Here is a 20,397-nt window from a genome sequence, read left to right as displayed (position 1 = left end):
GGGGAACAACTACCTCTGGGAATGTTTGGGGTTATCAAAAAGTACTAGAGAATCATCAGATAACCTATGTAGAAGATTCTGTAGGAATGAGAAGTGTACTAATTGGTTGTCTGACAGAGTAGATGATGGTTGGAACAGACTACCAAATTACATTAAAGCAAGTACTAGTTTAGATATTTTTAAGAACAGCCTGGACGTTTATTATAGGAACAAATGTTTTGGCATATTGGCAAGCTAGAAGGGCATTAATGCCCATGCTTGAAACATTTGTATGTATGTATGTAAAAGCACACGAAGTAAGAGCATTTATTCATATTAACAAAGAGACATTTTTGTGATATTATATTTGAGACTGTTTTTTTCAATGGAAAATTTTTTGCAGAATATGAAAAAAGAAACACTGCAACCCATGGAAAGTCTAGTAATAGCATTTAACAGGGAAGCAAAAAGGAAAATGCGTGTACAATTTTGAACAAAGGTAGAGAGACTTTGAAAGCTTTATGTAAACCACTGGGCAATGCAAAAGCTTATAACACAAGAGGTCTGTGGACTAGTGGCTGAGAATGTAATATTGTGTTAAAAATAGAAAGAGAAAAAATATATACATATACTAAGCATGATAAATGTGTAGGGGAATAGGGGTGTTGTAAACTACAGGGGACAAGCCAATTTTTTTTTTTGTAGAAAAGTAGGACATTTGATAAGTAACTATGACAACAAAAAATGTTATATTTCTGGGGAAATGGGGCACGATGCAAAAAATGTGAATTGAAATGTTATAAATGTAAGAAAATTGGACATTTATGGATGGACTACAAAAATGAAAACAAGAGTAAGGAAAACAAAAAAGAAGAAAATGAATAAAGAAAAGAAATTAGTACAAATAGATGAACATTTAGATGAGGAAAAAAATAATAAAGTGGACATGAAAGAAGGTTCTGAAAGAAGACATGAAAAAGACATAAATTGTGAGGTAATAAAATGAAATAAAATTAATTCTATTAATAAAAGGGAAAAAGAAAAAATAATGGAATAAGTACAAAAGAAAAAAAAAGAAAGGAAATGGATGAAAAAAGAATATATATATATATATATATATATATATATATATATATATATATATATATATATATATGGCTAATCATTCGGGCTTGGTATGATGGTTAATCTGTTTGATTCACAAACATAAGGTACAGTTTTTGTTTCTCACCTCGTGGAAGGAAATTGGCTAGGCTTAAAATGGCCTATTAAGAAAGTTAGTCTAGTAATCAGCTATGAACTTATGATACTGTGAATTTAAGGAAAGGGGAAAATGAACAATGCAGAGTGATTTCTGTAAATGTGAATAGTTTTAAGAATAAGGTAAGAATAATAGGAATTTTGGAGTAATGTAATACATGTGATGAGGATGTAAGTATATTAGAAAACACAAGATTTTTAACAAATGAAGAAAGATTACAAGCAGAGAAACTATGGGGAAAAAAGATAACCTGGAATTTGTGAAATGAGAGACGTTCTGGAATAATTCGCTAGAAATACAGTAAAGATATTAGATGCAACTTTAGTAAAAATGGGAGGATTAACCACTTTAGATTTAAAATGGAAAGAACAAGTATATAGAATTATAACATTATATGCTCATACTAATTGTAAATAAAGGAAAGCTTATTTCATCAGATTTTAGACTATATAGTGATAAATATGAACACTATAGAAAAAGGAGACTTTAACTGTGATTTAAAAGACAAGCGTAAAAAGAAAGGAAATGATGTAAGAAAAGTGTTAGAAGTTAAAGATGTGGTAAGTTAAAACTCTAGGACAAAAAAATCATAGATTTACAAAAGGGGTGTACTTAGAACTGAAATATACTATTTCATAATATGAGAAGGTATAGTTATAGAAGGGGAGGCAGTAAAAATGGGATTTTCTGATCATCTTGCAATATGGCTACATATAAAGGAAAACAAGGAATATATAAAAATGGGCAAAGAAATAAGGATAAATGACAAAGCATGGAATGAAGAAGGAAAAAGATTAGTAGTACAGTTACAGAAAGATCATAATACTATGAAATATTTTATAAAAATTGGTCTGAATGGTGGAGGATATTTAAGAAAAACATAAAAGTGCTCTTTTCAGTGGCAATATGATGTGAGAAAAGTAGAGAAAGAAAAATGTAAAAGAACATATAATGATGCTTTGCAATATTTAGAACTTAATGATAGAAATTACTTTGAAAGCTAGTTACGAAAACAAAATCACGACTGATTCTAAAGACAGCCACAAAGCATTCTATAGCTATGTCAAGAATCTCAATGGCAGCACTCAGATCTGCTCTGAGTTACAGCACAATGGCACTAAATATACAGAACCAACTGATATTGCCAACATTCTGGCAGATAGGTTCAGTGCTAACTTTACCCCTCTATCATCCCCAAAAGGGCCCATCTCTATACCAGAAGAATGCAAAGTACCTGCAATCATGGCTGCACAGGTAAAAAACACACTCTCCAAAGCCAAGAACACAGCATACATGGGACCTGACAACATCCCAGGCTGCGTTCTACATGAACTACAGAACGAACTGGCACCCCCACCTAAGTACCATGTTCAATCATAGCCTCACCTTAGGCTTTGTGCCCACTGAATGGTGTACAGCAACGGTTATATTACTCCACAAAGTAGGAGCCACCACAGACCCCAGGAACTACCGCCCCATTAGCCTGACTAACCTGGTCTGCAAGGCTATGGAGCGTATCATCATGGAACTTATAAACAATGACATTGGTAATCTCCAAACTCTGGACCCTACCCGGTTTGGGTTTGTAAAAGGCAGATCATGTCTCCTAAACCTGATAGACTTCTTTGAAGTGGTCAACAAAGCTGTAGATGAGGGTAAGGTGGTACACACAGCCTATCTAGATCTCGCCAAGGCTTTTGACACCATTCCCCACTCTAGAATTATAGACAAACTCACTAAACTAGGTATAAATCCCTATGTCACAAGATGGGTTGCCAACTGGCTCACTGACCGAAACCACACTGTGAAAGTAGCACACTCTAAGTCCAACATCAGACCAGTGACAAGTGGAGTACCACAGGGTTCAGTCCTAGGTCCTCTCCTGTTTGGTATCTACTTCTCTGAAGTACAGGCTAACACAGAAGGTCTTTGGCTAACTAAGTTCATAGATGACTGCAAGCTAGGAGCCATAATCAAATCTCCTAACGATGTGGACATTCTACAAAAGGGCCTCACTGAGACAGATGCCTGGTGTCAAAGTCATGGCCTCAAGCTCAATGCCAAAAAGTGCATTGTCATCCCTTTTCACAAAAAACTCTGTAACCATGAACTACCACATAGGCAGTAGTCTACTTAACATTGAAAGGGTGATAAGAGACCTTGGGACACAGGTGGACAGTAGTCTCTCCTTTGATAATCACATTGCCACAGTAGTCAGGAAATCCTCATCACAAAAGGTTTCTCATCCAGGAAAAAAGAGGTCATTGTTCCCCTCTACTCATCACTCATTAGACCCATTATAGAGTACAATGCCCCTTTTAGTATGTACCTCACAGGACATCTACAACAACTGGAAAGGCCACAGAAATACCTCACAAAAAGGATTACTGGCCTCAGACAGATGCCCTATGCAGACCGTCTCAAAAAACTCCAGCTTTACTCTGTCGCATATCATCTACTCAGAGGCAATCTCTGCCTAACATACAAAGCTATGTCAAACCCAGAGCTGTTGGACATACTCCATGTAAAGAAATCCCAATCCCTCCAAGCTACATGCTCTAGGGACCTAAACCTTGTCACCAAAATAAACAGAATATGCTGGAGGGATAGATTCCTGTCTCAGAGACTTCCCATACTCTCGAACAAACTACCTATCTATAGCAAACAAAGCTCATTAGCACTCTTCAAGAAAAATCTTGATGATTGGATGGGAGATAGGAAATTCACCCCAAGGATCACTTCTGTGACTCTGCTTGACAGGGGCACAGGAAATAATTTTATTGGGTGGCAAAAGCCAGGGTACCGTTTGGCTAGGCTTATATAGGCCCTAGGGCCAATAGCTTCCTATGAACCTATGAAGAAAAATAATTAAATGAATGAAATCAAGAAAACAATACAAGATTTTTTAAATAAGCAAAGGTATTTTTTACAAGGAAAAATAGAAGAAGTTTGAATTACATAAGCAGATTAGCAAATTAAGATGGTAGTGTAATGAGAGAAATAAACATATAAAAGGAGAAATAGAAAGAACTCAGGAAATTATTATGAGTAGTGTAATACAATATGTACAAGAAATGTTTAAAGAAACAATAAGGGAGTAAAAAAACATGGAAACTAAAAAAGTTAAAAGAAAAAGAAAATAAATAGTTGGAAAATGAGATTTCTTTAAATGAGCTACATAAAGTATTAAGACAAGTAAATATAGATTTGGTTCCAGGACCAGATGGAATAAGATATTAAATGTATAAAAATGTAAGGGATTGGTAATTCTTTTTAAAGATTTTGAATGAAAGGTTAAAAGAAGATTTTATGTATAAAGAATTATGCAGTTTAATACTAAAATTCATATGGAAGAAGGAAGATGTAAGACCATTAAAAATATTGCAGACTGATAGTACTGAATAATAATGATTATAAGTTCTTTATGAAAATAATACAACAAAGATTTGAAACTAAAATGGAAAATATTATGGAAGATAGCATATATACTATAAAGGGGAAGGTTGGTCAAGAATTATTAATGATATAGAAATTGTGGATGATATTATGAACAGAAAAGAAGGAGCAAAAATCATGATAGGAGACCTTAATAAGGCATTTGACACCACTGGACACGAAATCTTATGGGTAATGAAAGAATATAATATAAGTGAGAAAGTTAAGAAATTACGTATGTCAGTGTATAGTAATAATAAAGTAAAAATACTTGTAAATGACTGGTTAAGCCAAGCGGTAAATATGAAGAATGGTGAAAGACAGAGTTGTCCAATGAGATATATACTATTTGTATTTATTATGAATGCAATAGTATGTGAAATAAATTACAAAATGAAGAAGACAGGATATACAACAACTGTAGGGTTAAGAATTCCAGTTCTGTTAACATATGCAGATGGCATTATAATAACTGCAAAAAAGAAAAATTTGGATAAAAGAAGCAATAATTTGTACAGACAAGTGTCAAGAGATGATAGGGTTGGCTTTAAGTAAAGAGAAACGTAAAGGTTTAGATGCTGTAGTAAAGATTGGGGTATATATTTTACAATTAATGGAATGCACATGTTAGGTATACAATTTGGGAATAAAGATGTGAGTAGAATTCAATTAGAAAACAGAATAGAAAAAATAAATCAAACGAGGAAGAGGACCAGTGTTATATGTTTAAGAAAGATATGTCATGAGAAATGGATAATGCAGAGACTGAGGAAGCACAATAAAAAGAGTTTAGCTGAAGTACACAGATATGGTGTAAGTGGGAATGGAGAAGGATGACTCAGTCAAGAAAGGAAACAGAACATGCTGTAGCAGGAATAAAAAGAAAGAATATCAAAATGGAATAGGCTTAGCAGAGAACTGATGGAACTCACAGATGACTGAGAACAAGTAGTGGAACTGAATGAATGAATGCTTTAATATACTTTTCACAAAGCAAGAGAAGGATGTTATGCTAGGTTTTAGATGGTGTAGAATAGTGAGAACACTGAATGGGCAGATACAGAGGGAAGAAGACAAATGGCAGTGGCAGACTTAGTGTACTAATAACCATGGGCAGTGTTCAAAGCATGTCCCTCCACCCTTTTTATGAACCTTGCATAAAAGGATGAGCTCTTTTGGATAGACCATCCATATCATTTTAAACATATAGCTATCTACCAGATTGTATGATATTATGTCTGCTATTTGTAAACAAAAACTGTCTGAGTGTTTGTTTAAACTCGTAGTCATAAACTTTTTTTCCAGCAAGAACTGAAACAAAATTTAGTAACCAATAATAAATCTGACAGTTTCAAAATTTCAACCATAAAAAAACACCTGAACTGCTGTCACTATAAATCACCAATAGCCATACTAATCATTCACACCAAACATATTGACTTCATACACTTTTCATGTCTCATTTTGATTTAAATGGCCATAGAAAAATATTGTAAATTGCTTTACACAAACACACACTTCTCCTACAGAAAAAGACTTTTTAGCAACTCAAAAGGGTCATGTACTATTAATCCAAAGACAGGCCTATACTCCATAAATATAGCAACATTGTATACTGTGTGTACCTCAGATGTCTGAGTGTGAAAATATTAATAATAATAATAATAGTAATAATAATAATAATAATAATAATAATAATAATAATAATAATAATACTTCCCACAAATCCATACTAGTCCAGCAAATCCAAATTAATAACAATTTAAAATGTGCAAATGACAAGAGAGTCTGTTACTTTCATCCACGGACTGCTTCAAGCCCATCAAGAAGTTAGAATAAAATTATTGACTGTGCATACCTCAGATAACTGATTTTGCTTTAAAAATAATAGCTACATTTATGTATATAGGTTCTTAGGTACATAGGTATTATACTAGGCAAATGACTATGAGGGGCTTTATAAACCTAGCCATGCAATCTAACCCAATTTTGCCCCTACATATCATGGCCATTTATTAAGAGATAGTATGGCATGCTGGTTAGGAAGTTTCTAGAGGTTATGTGGCAGGAATGTGTTAGTTTGGGCATTACTGTCTGCCTCTATCAGACACAAGAGGGAGACTGTGGCTAATGGAGTATGTTTCAAACAAACGTGCAATAGCCACAGTAAAGTGTCCCAGCTTTTATAACATAAATGCACACTGGTCTGGCAAAGCCAAAATAAAGACTGTTTAAAATAAATAATTACACTCATCCAGAGAAAGGATCAAGCTCAAACCCCATCAAGAAGTTATATCCACTTATGGTTGGCGGTGATAACTTCATGAAATTGCACTTTAATAGTGCAGTAAGTGCTTTCACAATTACTAATTGCTTCTTCAGATCAACAAAGTAATATATGAAAGTCACTTAAATACTGTGTACACATGTATTCAATCAACCAACTGGCCAATCACATTTCACTTTAAAAATCACATGATAAAACTACAATACAATGAAAATGCACACATCAAGTTCTAGCCGTATCATTTTCTCAATGGTCTATTCTTTAATTCTGGTTTTAAAGGTACCAGATCACTCAAGCCTGACCCCTTATGTGCCCTTAATCTTAAGATTCAGCATGTCTCACTACATTCAGTAGGATTTATTAAGTCACCTAACCTCATACCCTCTTGTATGACCTGTAAAACTTGAAATAGAAAAGTATGTTGTTCCCAGTTTTCTTTTCTATGTTTAGCTAGGGCACTATACTCCAAACCTTTACTCATACAATACATGAGATCCCTAATGCACTCGCGCAAGTGTCTGTTGTTTTTTCCCACATAAAACTTCTTGCATAATATTCAATGGGGCAGGTATACAAAATTTTTGGTATTACAATCTGCTGTTACATTAATACTAATACATTTCCCAGTAGCTGGATGTATAAATGAAAGAGACTCATCTACAAAATCACAATATCTACATTGTCTTCATTTTCTAGTACCTTTAAACATCCCAATAGACTTATTAAAATTACATACTATACAATGAGGCAGGTATACTACAGTTTTGATATTACAATCTGCTGTTACATTAATACTAATACATTTCCCAGTATCTGGATGTATAAGTTTTTGGATGGCATATATATCGTTTAGCATTTTTTTGCTTCTATAGCTGAACATAGGTTTATCTCCCACTAGCTCAGCTATACTGTCATCAATTTGTAAAACATACCAATTCTTTCTGGCAACATTTCTAATATCATTAATGTCACTAGTCAAAGTGAGTGAAAATGTGTTCTTCCATCAATATCTCACTGTCCTTTCTTTTAAGGGTGAAGAAAAATAAGGTTAATTAATAATGCCCCTGTCCTTCTTAACCAACATACTGTACGTGCTTCATTGACCTCAGATTTATTATACTCTCTATTATCAAAATCACTACTAACCTGGTTTAAACTGCATCAAAATCAGTATTATTCACAGTGAGCCTAGAAACATGCATCATTTGTCCTTTAATGACATTAGGAAACACATGTCCAGGATGCATGCTGTTCTGGTGTAAATAGGAAGGATAGTAACAATCTTTCCTAAACATTCTGGTGGAAACTACATTTCTCACATCTTTTATAGCCTATACATCAAGGTAATCAATGCATGTAGAGGAGTATTTAGACATAAATTTCAGAAACCCACTACTATGATTCATCTCTTCCATAAACATATTAAGTTCATCTTCATTACCTTTCCAAAGCAGAAATAAATCATCCACAAATCAACAAAAGAAGCAGATATTTCCTCCACTAAATCCAGCATATTATGAGGTTTCCATTCAGCCACAACCAGGTTGGAACAGCTGTTTGCACATGGGGTGCCCATAGCTATGCCTGATACCTATAGATAGTAACATGGTCGAAAATGAAGACATTGTGTTCTAATACAGTTTCTAGTAAACAGCAAACAAGATCAATATGTGTAGACATATGATTACTGTTTCTATTTAAAAATGCTTTAACAATCTCTGTACCTTGTGAATTTGGTATCACTGTAAATCTTCTTCTTCTTTCAGCTTTTCTCAGTTAGGGGTCGCCACAGCAGATCACCTGTCTGCTCATGATTGTCAGTGGAGTTTTACAGTGTTGAGTTGCCAGCCCGGCACCCAACCTTCCACAGAAAACACACACACACACACACACACACACACACACACACACACACACACACACACACACACACACACACACATTCATGTCTAGGGCTACTTTAGAGTGTCCAATCCACCTACAGCATGTCTTTGGGATGTGGGAGGAAACCAGAGCACCCGGAGGAAACCCACACGACCACAGGGAGGATATGCAGACTCCGCACAGAAGGCACCCCAGCCAAGAATCGAACCAGAGAATCTCTTGCTGTGAAGTGGCAATGCTAACTGCTGCACCACCGTGGCATGCCCATTCAGTATCACAGTAAATAAAGATGTTATATCCATCATGACAAACATATTGAACATTTCCTGTCCATTTTCTTTCAAGCACATATACAAATCTTGTAAAAACTGTTTACTATCCTTTAAAACAAACACATAGTTGTCCAATATAGGTCTTATGAACAATAAAATAGGCTCAGTGACAACCTCTGGCAGTCATTAGCAGTTACCATATAGATGTCTATTCAGACCAAGTAATGTCCACTCTATAACTCAAAAAGGAATCGCAAAAACTTCAAGTAAAAACCCTTTATTCAAAAACAAAAAACAGGTTTGAAGTTTTTGCGATTCCTTTTTGAGTTATAGAGTGGACATTACTTGGTCTGAATAGACATCTATATGGTAACTGCTATTGACTGCCAGAGGTTGTCACTGAGCCTATTTTATTGTTCATTGACATTTTCTATTTTATTGGTGCTCAGTGCCATTTACTTTCCAGCGGTGTTGATTATTTACTTCACCTTATTATTTTTTGTTCTATACTATCGCTGGGAGACCATGGCAGACACAGAAGGGAATATTGTCAAGTTACCTTACAACCCAGATAAGCCTTGCAGAGAAAAAAATGTCTCGTTTCTGTTTTTTGAATTATGTTACTAGCAACCTGTTTTTCGTTTTTGAATAAAAGGTTTTTACTTGACGTTTTTGCGATTCCTTTTTAAGTTATAGAGTGGACATTACTTGGTCTGAATAGACATATATATGTTAACTGCTACTGACTGCCAAAGGTTGTCACTGAGCCTATTTTATTGTTCATTGACATTTTCTATTTTATTGGTGCTCAGTGCCATTTATTTTCCAGCGGTGTTGATTATTTACTTCACCTTATTATTTTTTGTTCTATACTACCGCTGGGAGACCACGGCAGACGCAGAAGGGAATATTGTCAAGTTACCTTACAACCCAGATAAGCCTTGCAGAGAAAAAACATCTCGTTTCCATTTTTTGAATTATGTTACTAGCAACCTGTTTTTCATTTTTGAATAAAAGGTTTTTACTTGAAGTTTTTGCGATTCCTTTTTGAGTTATAGAGTGGACATTACTTGGTCTGAATAGACATCTATATGGTAACTGCTACTGACTGCCAGAGGTTGTCACTGAGCCTATTTTATTGTTCATTGACATTTTCTATTTTATTGGTGCTCAGTGCCATTTATTTTCCAGCGGTGTTGATTATTTACTTCACCTTATTATTTTTTGTTCTATACTACCGCTGGGAGACCACGGCAGACGCAGAAGGGAATATTGTCAAGTTACCTTACAACCCAGATAAGCCTTGCAGAGAAAAAACATCTTGTTTCCATTTTTTGAATTATGTTACTAGCAACCTGTTTTTCATTTTTGAATAAAAGGTTTTTACTTGAAGTTTTTGTGATTCTTTTTTGAGTTATAGAGTGGACATTACCTGGTCTGAACAGACATCTATATGGTAACTGCTATTGACTGCCAGAGGTTGTCACTGAGCCTATTTTATTGTTCATTGACATGTTCTATTTTATTGGTGCTCAGTGCCATTTATTTTCCAGCGGTGTTGATTATTTACTTCACCTTATTATTTTTTGTTCTATACTACCGCTGGGAGACCATGGCAGATGCAGAAGGGAATATTGTCGAGTTACCTTACAACCCAGATAAGCCTTGCATAGAAAAAAATGTCTCGTTTACGTTTTTTGAATTACGTTACTAGCAACCTGTTTTTCTTTTTCAAATAAAGGGTTTTTACTTGAAGTTTTTGCGATTCCTTTTTGAGTTATAGAGTGGATATTACTTGGTCTGAATAGATATCTATATGGTAACTGCTATTGACTGCCAGAGGTTGTCACTGAGCCTATTTTATTATTCATTGACATTTTCTATTTTATTGGTGCTCAGTGCATTTCATTTATTTTCCAGCGGTGTTATTTACTTCACAATATAGGCCTTAGCTGTTTATATATATATATATATATATATATATATATATATATATATATATATATATATATATATATATATATATATATATATTTATATACAGAGAGAGAGAGAGAGACTTAGATAGTGGTTCTGTAAGCCAGCCAGCTCCATAAACAATGGGCCTAAATTGTAGATTATATGGGTCCTTATGTATCTTAGGTAGCAGATTGAAATTTGCAACTACAAGAGAATCCCTACTTGTAAACATTCCATTAGGGAAGTCAGAACTCAGTCCTTCATGTTCTCTATCAACTTCCTGTCTATTATCTTCTAAGTATTTAGGTCATTCAACATAACTTTGATAGTCAGAAAAATAGCTACCACCGAATGCCAGTCTCCAGGCCCAAAAGACAACTATAGTCCAAATATAAACATACCAAAGAAGGACCAAGAGCAGGCTGCAGATTCCAGTTTCAAAGCAGTTTATTCCAGAACAGCCAGTGACTGGTCACATGATATTTTTACGTAAAGTCACATAAACACATCTCCTTGAAGAAAGTGGTACAAATATAAAAGCATACGTAATAATGTATTGAAAATGCAGATGAGACTTTATTAAAAGTATTAAAAATTATATATATATTTGCAGCACTTCTAGAGTATAAAATGATGCTTAATGCTTAAATGATACTTAAATGAAACATTGTTACACCTGACAAAGTGGGGTACACACCTATGAAAGCACAAGTGTTGTTTTGTGTTTGGATGTCGTCTGTTCTGGAATAAACTACTTTGAAACTGATATCTGCAGCCTGCTCCATTATAACTTTGATAGTATTAAAATAATAGTGTCTATTCATGACAACCACAGATCCACCCTTATTGGCAGGCCTGATCACAAGATTATTATCATTTTGTAATTTAACTAGTGCTTGTTCTCTTCTGCTGTAAGGTTAATGACTTTTTACCGTTCTTACCCTTATTAAACAAGTTATATAAATCATCTTCACACACTTTCTTAAAAATTTCCAGTACAGGGCTGGTTTATGGCATGAAAGCACTAGGCTTTCTAAACAAACAAGCAGTATTGTCAAACTCTTGCCCATTAAATATTAACTTCAAAGACAGATTTTGAGTAAATAACCTAAAATCTAAAAGAGTTTCAGATAAGTCAGCAGCTTGTGCTGGTATAAAGCACAATCCTTTATTCAGTACCTTTAGCTCCAAATGGCTGAAAACCCAATTCGATATATTTCATACTAATTCATATAATTCATGGTCCACATCTTTTTGATCATTCTGTTGTTCATTTTTTGTACCGGCTGTTTTCTCATAATACTGCCTTTGTTCTCCAGCCCCTCTACAGATTTTAGCCTGTTTTTCCAAAAAGGCAATAGCAAACCCAGAAAAATGGATCGGATATAACAGATGACATTTTCTTCCTTACTACCAAAGTCCACCTCACTTTCCTTACGTGGAGGTAATCCATTGGATGTTTCCTGTGTCAGGGGAGTAGCATATACAGAACCCATCTTTGAAGTTAGTGCAGAAAGTTCCGATGTAGATGCTGAGTTTGGTTGGAAGAGTATTAAAACTATCTGTGCAGCATATTTAGATGACACCAATAAGATTATTAGAAAAAGTTGATTGTGCATGCAAACCTTAGTAGAATAAATACCTAATAAGATTGTCTTTAAAAAAAGAAACATGCTTTTAAAAATTACATAAGGCATTGTGCATCTTATTATAAAAATGCTTAAGAGAATCATAAAAAGGTAAAGAAGGGAATTGCATTTGAGAAAGCAAATGTATAAAGCATAATTCAATGTAGTGGACAATATTAAAATAGTTAATTATGAAATGATGTAATGATTATAGTTCATAATTTTGATGTTGTTACAAATAAATACACAATCTTGGATTTATTCAATAAATATTTTGCTGTCTTTTTCTTGTCAGAAATACAATGAATATACAGAATGCTGCTACTAATACTGAGGTTGATTGTCCTTATATCTCACTGTATGTAATTAAGAATATGGTGAATAAAGTTAAGAGAACTCTTCATTGGGTCTGATCTTATATGTGGTAAATTTGTAAATGAGGTTTCAACAAACATATCTTATCCCTCGGTATGGATATGTATATTTATTCAGCTATCTACTGTAAAATGGGTTGATTTTAAAGAATTGGAAGAAATAAAATATTATTCCAATATTTAGAGGTTCATAGGTTCATAGGTTCATAGGTAAGTGCTAGGCTAGTTGCCCTTGTAGGTCATTTTAAGCCTAGCCAATTTCCCTTTTTGTGTTTGAAATAACCTACCCATTTGACTATAGATTGGCCTTATCAATCCCGTGGTCATTAATTATATATAAAATAACCTACCCATTTGACTATAGATTGGCCTTATCCATCCCATGGTCATTAATTATATATATTACCCTTATTGAGAATAACTGGGACCATACCATAAATAATTTGAGGAGACCCATGCATGGGATAAAGCATTTAGGAGCTGACTCTGTCCATTAGTAGTACAGGGGGAAGTCCTAGTGTATATTTTCTGTTTCCTATCCATATTTCCAAGTTGCACTTGAATATGGACAGGGATGAACTTTGTTTTTATGTGGGTGGGGAGTCTGTTCCAGTGCACCAGTATCCTCTTTGAAATATACCTGTCCACATAAACCATTCTGTTGATGTTGCAGAAGAGGTTTAGATCCCTATACCAAGTATTTCTGATGCCATTTGACATGCTGATGTGTAGTAGATCCATCAGTAATTGGTTGGAGGATGTTTTGCATGCCAGACTCAGATCACCTCTTAGCAGTCTGTAGGATACCTAGTACAATGACAGAGCATTGTGGCAGTCCATGTAGGTCATGCTGTAAGGCCTTGTATCCTTTTAGTAAGTCATCTCTGTGGGTGTTCCAGATGTTGCATCTCTCTGGATAGATCCATGCCAAAGGGGGACATTATATTCAATGAATGTACCAAAGAGGGCTGAGTAAATGCGGACCATTACATTCCTAGATCTAGACACATTCCCTTTGTTTACAAGCTGTGCAATATAGAAAGATGTTCTTATAACAACAGACACATGTTGATCAAAAGATACGTCACTGTCCCCACAAGTTCTCAAATTCTGAACAACTGAGTCAGCTCTTACGAGACTGAGATTAAAGAGAGTTCATAGGTTCATAGGTGTTTACAAGGCAAATGACCTCAAGGGCCTTGCATCCCAAATTTCTGACAAGTTCTGGTACCCTTGATAAGTATAAGCAGCTGTTTAGGAGGTGAAACATTTGCAAGCAGAGGCCTAGGAAATGAAACATTTATAGGCTGCCTGGGTCCATTAGACACATAGGTACCAAACCAGAGATGAATTTCCTATTCCCAATCCAATTGTCACATTACTCTTGAATTTGGTTAGGAAAGAATGCTGCTTCACATGGATGGGGAGCCTGTTCCAGAGAAGGGGTAGTCTCTGGGACACATACCTGTCTATCCAGTGGGTCCTATTTATATCACAGGCAAGGTTTAAGTCTTTAGAAGGGGTAATTCTGGTGCTGTTTGTTTTGCAGATATGCAGGAAGTTCATCAGAGTGGGGCCTGACAATGCCCTGTATGCCAGGCATGGATGTCCCCTCAACAGTAGTAGAAGACAGAATGCAGGGATAGGGCTTTGAGGCAGTCTGCACAAGACAAGTTCCTTATGCCCTGTATTCTTTTAGTATGGAATCTGTGTGGACATTCCAGTTTATGGATATGCCTGGTTAGGTACATACCAAAGGGGGCATTGTACTCAATGATATTTCTGATGAATGTTGAATACAATGCAACAATGACTTTCTTGAACCTAGATGCCATACCTTTGTTTATAAGTTGCATAACATAGAATGATTTCCTCCTTAGACACATGATGGTCAAAGGGTATGTGTTTCAGCAAGTCCTTGACTACTGGGTTAATTCTTATGGTTGTGTTGTCAATAGATAGCTACCAAGTGTTGATGTCTTCCCAAAGGATACTATTATGCATTTTTTGGCATCTAATATTTGTTCATGGCTCTGACACCAGTTGTTTGTCTGTGTCAGCCCTTCCTGGAGGATGTTTGTGTCAGTGGGCAATTCAATGACAGCTCCTAATTTACAATCATCTGCAAATTTAATTAGTCAGATGCCATTGACATTGGACTTGACTTCAGGAAAGTAAATGCAAAAAAGGAGCAGTCCAAGGACCAATCCCTAAGGGACTACACTTAATACTGGCCTCTAACTTCCTGTGTCCTATCTGTGAATCAGCTGGCTAGCCAATGGGTGACATAACAGTTTGTACCTAACTTCTTAAGTTTGCCAAAAATGCCCAAGTGAGGTATTGTGTCAAATGCCTTGGCCAGGTCAATGTAGGCAGTGTGATCCAGTTTGCTCTTATCCATTGTTTTGTTGACATTCTAAAAGAAGTCCACCAGGCTGAGTAGGCATGACCTGCCCTTGATGGAACCAAACTGGATTTTCTCTAGTGTCTGGAGGTTTTCCTAAACTAAATTATCAACCATTTCCATGATAATTCTTTCCATGGCTTTGCATATGAGACCAATGAGACATATGGGTCTGTAGTTTCCAGGGACTGTAGATGGCCTGCCTTTGTGCAAGAGGATGACTGCTGCTGTTCTCTAGTCATGAGGCACAAAGCCTGCTTGAAGGTTACAGTTAAATAGCAATTCCAGAAGGTCTGCTAAAGTGCTTTTATCCTGTTGGGTGCTGCACGTCCTAAGTTTTGCTATGATTTTCTTCCTTCTGTTATACACCCTACTGATGCTGTAATTCCACCAGGGTAGCTTGTTTTTTGAGTTAGTTCTGTACTTCTTACTGGTGGGTACAGCTGCTTCTAGGCAACCATTAACATTCTTGTATAGGGTTTCTGTGAACAGTCAGTTCTGCATAGGCAGCAGTGTTATCAGAGTTTATGGGGGCTTGAAATTTTACCAGTTTATCATTTTACAGTAATAAGTTAGCCTTAGAGTAGTTACTGAAAATCCCAGGGTTAGTTGGGGTTCCAGGTTTTGCTTTTACTTCAAAGGAGACGATTTTGTGATCTGACCTTACCTATATTAGTGAGGACCAGATCCAGTATGGTTGCACCTCTCATTGGTGTATTGACAATCTGGTCCAGGAAGTTTGTGTTTACAAAATCCAGAAATCTCTGTGCCTGTACGTTTGGTGTTGCATATGATTGCCAGTTAATAGTGGTATAATTAAAGTCATTCATAAATATGGTATTGGGTTGCATAGTGAGTGTTTCCAATAAGTATAAATTCATGATATGGGTTTCCCAGTTCATAGAGGGGAACCTATAGCTTGCAAGGAAGAGGTATTGTATTTTGCTTATGGTGATTTGAACATGGAGAAGCTCAAGTGCATTGCCTTGTTAGACCAGCCTTGAGATATATTTATTTTTGAAGTAAATTGAGATACCTCCACCTTTAGTGTCTGTCTGTGTAGTAGCTGGTCTAAATATGTGGAAGGCATTATAAACTTGCATTGATGGTGTGAAGGCACAGATGTCAGCATTTGTTAAGGTGAAGAGATCTTCTAGGGAGTGGAGCTTTTTGTTTAAACTCCTAACATTGACACCTTTAGATTTTCTTGGTTTTGATTTTTGTCAGAAGTACTTTCAGTTTGGTACTGCCTAAAAAAGCCACTATGGGGGAGACAATGTTTTAGCCATTATTTGAAAGCCTCAAGGGGAGAGGTGCAGGCCATCCCTGGCAAAGCAGGGTGGAATGTTGAGCATCTCTTTACGTGCTGACAAATATTGCAATCCTTTAGAATGACGACATAAACTAAGCCAATTATGAAGGTCCATCATCCTTTGTTCGTATTGTGGCATCAACCTTAGAGAAGATAAAATGTTGTTTAATGCAAGGCTTATACCAGCCTAGGACACATATTCCAAGATATTCAAGCATCTGTCCTTATATAGTCTAGGGAGGTACATCTGAGGTCATTTACACCCACATGGGCTATGACTGAGTCATACTGATACTTGTGGTCCAGTGTTGTGTGTACTTACGTAATGTGGCGGATTCTCGTCCCTAATAAGCAACAGACCGTGACTTTCTCCTCACTCAGCCTAATGAGAGTGACATGTGCGTGTCTTATAATGGAATCTCCAAAGACCAGAATGTCGGATTGTGTGGTGGCTTGCCTTATAAGCTTAGAAATAGTCTCCATGAGATGTGGCTGCATTTGTTGATGTGGATGTTGTTTTGAAGGAGTACACTTAGGGCTGCTGAGGGTGTTTGCTATGTGTACTTTCTCTAAGAGGTCTTTGAGGTTTAGGAAGGTTACATTTAAGTGCCTCAGCATATGTGGGCCTATCAGTCTGCTTTGAATTGTGTGTGATGGGTGCAGCCTATGTACTACTCACAACCTTATTGACATTAGGAGTGCTTTTATATGGCAGCTTTGCCTCCAGTGACATTGTGTAAACACATCTCTTACATAACATAGCAGATAGTTTGAGAATTAACTGCTCGTCAGTAAACATTAGGCAATTTATACCTTGCCTCAAGATGCCCATATCTACCAAGCTGGTAACGGAGATTGTGGGAAAGTTCATATCCATGGCAACAGTCCCATTTTTATTAATTAGACAGTTGGAGTGAGAATACAAAGTAATGTTAGACGTATCCGGTTTTCTACTCTGGGGGCTGTGCTTGTCATTGCAAACTAGTTGTCATGTGTGCAACTAGGTATTGGTGGAATTTCAACAGTGCTATTACAGGAAAATTTTCATCTCAAGCTGTCTGTGTTTATACAGAGCACTGACAAACACCTAAGGGGAAACTAATAAGTTAAGCCTGAGGATTTATGGATAAAGTATTTAGGCAGATATTCTGAAGTTAGAAGTAAATCAAGCAGTACTTGCTGAAAAGCAAGAATTGGCTTATCAAGAATGATAAAAAGAGGGAAGTCACCTGAATTGCTAATGCCTGACTACTACTAGTGTTTGTCTCACCACAGCTTCACACTGCTGGGATACAATGCTCCTTTGTTTCTTCTCTCATCAGAAGAACTTACTTGTTGAATTGAATCTGTGGAAGTAGCAAGGCAGCAGTGAATGGAATGTTAAATTCCACATGGTAGAAAGAACAGATGATGCACGTACAGACGCAACTTTTAGAAAGGTTGCTACTGCGTTCTGATAATTGACATTTTAGGAAGGCTACATTTGGATAATTGATGTTTTGAATAATCAAATTTCTACTCTACAATACTTTCTAATATTTATAATTTTTATAATTTTCATAATTCTTCAGATATTTATTATTTTGTATAGTATAGTATTTATTTATTTATTGACAGCAAGTCACTACATACATAGGTTAGCATGGGGCAACCATGCTCCACGCAACTTCCCAGTGTGTCCATGTGTTAAGACGGCATTGCAATGCAGAAGATCAAACACAGACACTCAGTTTCTAACTAGAAACAGTCAGAAATCAATGCACTCTGCTCCTTCTCTCACCAGGAGCAAAATATAAGCACAAATTCCAAGATGGCACCTATTAAAACATTATTATGCTTTCTGGTGATCAGCAGTCCCCAGAAAATAATGTCTCTATGCTCCTTCTCTAAACAGGAGCAAAGCAGAAGCACTAATTCCAAGATGACTACTGAGAGGCAGAATGTGGGCTCTCCAGTAATTGATGGTCTTGGAGTAGATTTTGCAAATTTTAAAGATAAGATGTAAAAATGGGCTAGTATCCTAAAAGCTACAGTTTGCACTGAGCAGTTAGATATGAAAGATGGGTAAATTTAACCTTTAGCTGGAGAGCTACTAATTTTAAAAAGATCTAGATAGATCGGAAGGGGTGGGCACTTTGTATTATGGTTTTATGGAATACATTGAGATGGCCAATAAATGTAAATAGTTGAAGGGGAGTGATTTCACAAATTGATTATTTTGTGCTTACTCATAATAGCTAATGAAACCAGAGAGGGAAGGAGATATGTGGTCAAAGTAGCATAAGGGGCAGACAACTTGAAAGACAGTTGAGTTTAAGAATACAACAGTACCAGGGTAGGAGGGTGGGGAAAAACTTAATTTCTGTGTGACTCATAAGAGATACAGCTGTGACCCCTATACTAGTTTAAATATGTAGAATACAAGTAAAACACATTGTAATGAAACTGAATCACAACACACAAAACAGAATAAGAGAATAAAGCAATGCAAAATACAAGAAATCAAAAACAAGCTAACCTTTCCCTTACTGCAAGTCGTGGCAGAGTCTGGGTGAACTTTTCTTATACAGGCTTGAAATGTTCTATTTTATTCCTTAAATAAAAGGTGTAGTTCTTAGCACCACCCTAATTTTGCAGGTAATTAACATTAATTTACCTGTTCTAGTTTCTGTGAGAGTCACAAGAGACATGGCTGTGGTCTCTTTCTTAGTTTAAATATGCAATTAAAAGCAGAATTTAAGTAAAACATAGTGTAAAAAATGAATCACAATATACAAAATAGAAGAAGGCAATAAAGCAATACAAAATACCAGAAAGCAAAAACAAACTAACTTTTCTCTTACAGCAAGTTGTGGCAGTGTCTATGTGAGCTTTTCTAGTAAGGATGTGGCTAAATTGTACTTCATGCTATTTAAGATGCATCCAGGGATATTGTCAGGACCCAGTGATGCAATATTTTTAATTTTTGATAGCACTTTTACTACTTTGTTTTGTGTGATAGCTGTAGGTAAGTCATTTTCAGGTATATCTTCAGGGACAGACAATATCTAAGTTCTATAAAAAAAAAATATTAGTTCTGTGGGAGAGGGAGGGAAAGTTGTATGTTACAACAATGTTGCAATGGCTTTTGGCAGTCTACAGCATGATGAAATGCCACAATATTTAAAATTTACCATTGAAAGGAGAACATATACACATATTCACCTGCATAAGGAATGAACTTCTGCAGGCCCAGGCAATTACAGCTCCAGGCATTTGACCAGTCCCATATGTAAAGCCAAGGAAACATTTCTCATGGAACTAAATTAATCAGGACATAGGGAACCTCTAAATATTGGACCCATCCCAGTCTGGATTTGTTAAGGACAGATCATGTTTAGAGGGTGGAGAAAGTTTATTGCTAAATTTATCAGATAGTAGGTGTGCTATATCTTTAGCCTTAGTGTATGTAACAATTAGCTCAGTGCATTTGAGATTATGAACATGGCTAAAATATGCTTTGTGAATGTCTTTGGCACGGGTGGATGTTTTAGTCTCAAACTTGGCTTTGGTAGCGTTTACTATGCCCCTGCATTGCTTGTTTATTTCAGCGACAAGGGAGG

This window comes from Protopterus annectens, chromosome 2.part0 (assembly GCF_019279795.1).
Source record: "Protopterus annectens isolate FY-2018-M chromosome 2.part0, PAN1.0, whole genome shotgun sequence".
NCBI lineage: Eukaryota > Metazoa > Chordata > Ceratodontiformes > Protopteridae > Protopterus > Protopterus annectens.
The sequence above is the reverse complement of the archived record's forward strand: the minus strand, read 5'-3'. Positions refer to the sequence as shown.